Source organism: Montipora foliosa, chromosome 3 (genome assembly GCF_036669935.1).
Source record: "Montipora foliosa isolate CH-2021 chromosome 3, ASM3666993v2, whole genome shotgun sequence".
In the NCBI taxonomy this organism is placed as follows: Eukaryota; Metazoa; Cnidaria; class Anthozoa; order Scleractinia; family Acroporidae; genus Montipora; species Montipora foliosa.
Genome location: NC_090871.1, coordinates 18,987,121 through 18,992,120, shown reverse-complemented (window position 1 = coordinate 18,992,120; position 5,000 = coordinate 18,987,121). Strand labels below are relative to the sequence as shown.

General features: G+C 42.0%; 1 protein-coding gene and 4 non-coding genes across 11 annotated transcripts in view; all 5 read right to left on the bottom strand.

Moving 5' to 3' along the window:
- Nucleotides 1-5,000, bottom strand: part of LOC137997003 (ankycorbin-like) — a 35,641-nt gene that overhangs the window by 5,673 nt on the left and 24,968 nt on the right. The window lies entirely within an intron of this gene.
- Nucleotides 2,029-2,150, bottom strand: LOC137998237 (U5 spliceosomal RNA). The gene has a single exon (XR_011122798.1). It is a non-coding gene; the product is annotated as a U5 spliceosomal RNA (small nuclear RNA).
- Nucleotides 2,870-2,990, bottom strand: LOC137998258 (U5 spliceosomal RNA). The gene has a single exon (XR_011122818.1). It is a non-coding gene; the product is annotated as a U5 spliceosomal RNA (small nuclear RNA).
- Nucleotides 3,366-3,486, bottom strand: LOC137998166 (U5 spliceosomal RNA). Its single transcript, XR_011122731.1, has one exon. It is a non-coding gene; the product is annotated as a U5 spliceosomal RNA (small nuclear RNA).
- On the bottom strand, nucleotides 3,861-3,981 carry LOC137998187 (U5 spliceosomal RNA). Its single transcript, XR_011122754.1, has one exon. It is a non-coding gene; the product is annotated as a U5 spliceosomal RNA (small nuclear RNA).

The following is a 5,000-nucleotide window of genomic DNA, read 5'->3' as shown; positions in this document are numbered from 1 at the left end:
TTTGAAAAGGAGTCACAAAACACGGCGACGATCAATTGTCGACAATACAATACAATACAATACAATACAATACATACTTAATTGACCGCTCCCCATAGGGGCTTTTCAGAGCCAATGAAACACAATCAACGAAACAACAAAACACAACAACTAGAACTGTTAAGAATCCCAACTGGCCGGAGGCAAACCAGTTGGCGATTTACAAGAGCAGCTAGGAAGTTGAACCAGAGACTACCAGGAACAAATTCAACCAGTGGTCAGAGCGGGTCTTGAACCCGGGATCTCCGAATCTCAAGGCAAGTGCCCTACCCACTGGACCAAATTGCCTTTTACTTCTTAAGCCTCCTAATTCCTGTTCAGATCCATCCCTGGGCGACTCGACCTATCAAAGACTTACACATAGATTACTTGATCGTAGTGGGAAGTTCGAGTACGACCAAGTAACTCTCACGCATTTTAATCAGAACTGATGATGTGGTCAGGAAGTGTTAATCGAAATTCCACTGGATGTGAGGAAAATCACTACGACCTAACGAACTGAAGTGATCGGTAAAATAACTACAGGTATACAGATGATATTGAAAAGCTTCGCATTTAAATCACGCTTTGCCTCAAAGCTTTGTCCAGGGATGCCACCTCGGTTGTCTCTCTTAGGAGGATGTAAAATTGCTTTTTAGATTTTGCATATTGTGAAAAGCATCGAGACCTATGTTAAATACGTTCTTACGAAGTTCATGAAAAATATTACGCATCAAATGGAAACTCGGAAAAAGCCGAGGCCCGCATGGGATTTGAACCCACGACCATCAGTGATCGTATTATTATTATGTGCCTAGTTATTATCTTGTAATCTGAAACACACACATGTAAAAAATGAATATCCGAAGCTGTACAATTTCCTTCGGCTATTTCTAACAAAAATGAACGAGAAAAAAACCGGATTAAAAACCGAGTTATTTATTCGAACAGGCACGTGGAAAAATGGGTCGTTCGCTCCTACTCGTATCCACATTTCGAGCAGCCATTTTATTCTCGTGCCTGTCTTCTTCTCACGCTCGACTAGAGGGATTGCTCGTAGTTTACTTCGGAGATCGTGTGTCGATCTTTTAAGCGAACTGACGCCGTCCAAGTTGTTTTTGAGACTATCTTGGTTGAGAACCGCCACAAGGCTGAATAGGACTGTTCCCTAAAGAAATCTTTTGTCAATCGCGAAAGAGTGTTACACGTTAAAGGAAAACCAGATTTCACGTGGTAAAGGATTCTCAAATGACTTCTTCGATTCTTCCGGTTGGCACTGAAGCCGACAGCTTTGAACCACGTGCATTCATAACAACAGTTCTTTTCTGCAGCCCTTAACAAACGTTTTTTAATTAAAATTATATAAGAATAAAAGCACGTCATTTGCGCAGTTCGATCAAAACGAGATCGAGTTCGTTCTGACCGAAATTCGGAATCACGACGTCCGGACACGACACTGCATACATACATACATACATACTTTATTGAACCTCCTTAAAGGGGCTTTTCAGGAACAATAATAATTATAAAATAATAATTTACATAATTATTTAAATCATTTACAAGATTAAAATAACCAATCATCACTATCAATTACATAACTACTTATCACAATATCAATCACTTCCTAAAAAATCCCTTAGCAGTTTGTTCCTTAAACGCTTCTTAAAGATTATTTCGTTGCTACAAAGTTTCAAATTAGATTCCAGGGAATTCCATATGCTAACAGTTCGGTAATAAAAAGTTCTCTGTCCAGAGGCAGTTTTAAAAAGAGGGATATTTAAAAATTGGCAACTCCTGGTTGTATATCTATTTACATCAGAACGTTTGGTGAAAATAGTGCTCAGGTATTCAGGGGCACGACAATTCATCCATTTAAAAGCCAAAATGGTATTTCGATAGTAAATCTGACTGGATACTGGAAGCCACTTAAGGCGTTTCAGTTCAGGCGTAACATGATCATATTTCCGAATTCCAGCGTTCCCGTGTTTGTTCCTTTCGTTCTTGACCAGCCCCGCCACAAGGCAGGGCGACGAAAAATTTAGTCTAGAGACTCATTCAGTTGTTCTCCTCCACGGAAATCTTTAGTAAAAGGCGAAAGATTTATGCGTGTTGAAGGAAAACCAGAGCTAACAAGGCAATCGATTGCATTGACGATTCTATTCAGCTTGGCGCGGTAACACTGGTGGGATGCCGTATCTACGAGGGCTCAATCACGCATGCGTGATCAGACAAAAGTGTCAATATGCTTCTTCGATTGTTGGAGCCGACGGCTTCGAGCCGCGCGAGTTCACGGCGAAAGTCTCTTTTTGTAGTTTTTAACGAGATTTTTTTATTTAAATTTCAGAGGTTGCAATGAATAAAAAGCCAGTTATTTGCGCACTTCCTCGTAAAAAAAAAACACTGACTCGTTACTAATCGACAGAATCAAGGCGTCCAGACTCGAGAGATCTGACTACAGATGAGTCAGATCTCAGATCTCTCAGGGTGGCTTAGTGGTTATCTATCGGGCCTCCCACCACTATGAGCCGGGGTTCAATTCTGGCCTCGGCTAGCATGTGGGCTGAGTTTCAGTCGATCTCATCTGACTCGAGGGTTTTTCTCCGGGGACTTCGGTTTTCCTCCCTCATCAAAATCGACTCACAGCTAATTAACATCTAGCTGTGGTGCTGTGCTCCGACATCAAACATGGACTGTATAGCGGCAGCCAGAGGCGCCTTTGTATGCTTTCAGCCCGATGTCGTGAGCCGCGCCCTTCGCAATTCAGTCCTCGACTGCAAGTAAGGGTGATTAGCACTAGCAATATTTATTTATTTATTTGGCATCAAAGTTGTTGAATTGCTTTATTACGAGCCCCGCCACTAGGCAGGGCGACGAAAAATTAGTCTAATGACTCATTCAGTTGTTCTCCTCCACGGAAATCTTTAGTAAAAGGCGAAAGATTTATGCCTGTTGAAGGAAAACCAGAGCTAACAAAGTAAAGGTATGCATTGACAATTACTTTCAGCATGACGCGATAACACAGGTGGGATGCCGTATCGACGAGCGCTCAATCACGCATGCGTGTTCGGGAGTGTCAATGTACTTCTTCGATTGTTGTAGCCGACGGTTTCGAGCCGGGCGAGTTCACGGCGAAAGTCTCTTTTTGTTGATTTTATAGGGCTTTCTTAACTTAAATTCCTCAGACTGCAATGAAGTATCAAAAGCCTGTAATTTGCGCACTTCCTTCATATAAACTATCTCAGGCTCGTTACTAACCGACGGAATCACGGTTTCAGGACACGAGATATCTGAATACAGCGTTTCATTCCACGTTCGCGTCAAAGTTATTCCTTTAATTCATGAGGAGCCCCGCCACAAGGCAGGGCGACAAGAAATTGGTCAACAGACTCATTCAATTGTTCTCCTCCACGGAAATCTTTAGTAAAAAGCGAAAGATTTGTACGTGGTGAAGGAAAACCAGAGCTAAAAGAAAGGCAAATCGCATTGACGATTCCATTCAGCTTGGCGCGGTAACACAGGTGGGATGCAGTATCTACGAGCGCTCAATCACGCATGCGTGTTCAGAAGTGTCAATGTACTTCTTCGATTGTTGGAGCCGACGGCTTCGAGCCACGCGAGTTCACGGCGAAAGTCTCTTTTTGTAGTTTTTACCGAGATTTTTAAATGTAAATTTCAGACGTTGCAATGAAGAATGAACAGCCTGTTATTTGCTTACTTCCTCATGAAAAGTAGCCCATGCTGGTTACTAACCGACAGAATAAAGGCGTCCGGACGCAAGAGATCTGATTACAGCGTTCGGTTGCACGATAGCATCAAAGTTGTTGAATTGCTTTATGACGAGCCCCGCCACAAGGCAGGGCGATGAAAAATTAGTCTACAGACTCATTCAGTTGTTCTCCTCCACGGAAATCTTTAGTAAAAGGCGAAACATTTATGCGTGTTGAAGGGAAACCAGAGATACTTTGGCTGAGGTCGCTCGGAGCGTTTTTTGAAATTGACGCGTTTATGCCCATAGGACACGGTATCCAATAAAGTGGGCAATCACGTATTTAAAGCTGTTAATGGGCTTCGATTCTCTCGGTCAGCACCGCGGCCGACGGCGTCGAACCACTCTCATACAAAGCGAAAATCCTTTTTTTGTAGGCTTAAAACAACTTTATTCTGTGAGATGCCGCAGGCAGCCACCGTGACAATTCGGGCCCATTCTCTTTTTTAAATTTTTTTTTCTTCGTATCTTCGTAGTCACAAATGTGCATACCCCAGGCATAGTAGATTAACCGCTTGATAAGAATCCCGTATGATTTCGAAAATGGCGGCCAACTTTAATTTCAGAGTTCAGTTTTGACCACATGAAGCAAGACTCTTGCTTTTTTAGTTCATTCATGGACACCGTGGATGAGACATTGTGATGAAACAGATGTAGACAGAATTTGCGGTAGTGATTTCACAGTTCACTCACCTCCTAGAAAAAATCGAAATTAACTGCGATGAATTTGATTAGGTACAAATGTGCAAAGGGAAGAAATATTGTATATATATAGTCTAGCAAATAGCATTAAATGACAAGTCTACTTCTGGAAAAATCGTTTTCTGTATTTAATATTTCGCGACATTCCGATTTCGTGGATCAAACGAACACGAACACGAAATCATAACAACATGCACGGGCTGAGAAGCCGAGACGTTCTCCGGGGTGAATCGAGTTCAACTACTCATTTTTCTGAGTCCAATCGAAGCTAAATTCAACCCGCGAGGGTTATGAGCTAAGTTCACAGTTCACTTCACATAATATGCTTCCCTCATTTCAACAAATGAGCACCGAAATCGGCAAGAATTTCTTTCTCAGGACACTGAATGAGAGCAAAATACAAGCAACATTAAAAGAATATACAGCACGAGATGCGGACGCTGATAAGTGATAACGCAGCTTTAATATTATAACGGCGTCTAAAAGTCAGAAATTTTGACTTTGCGAAAGC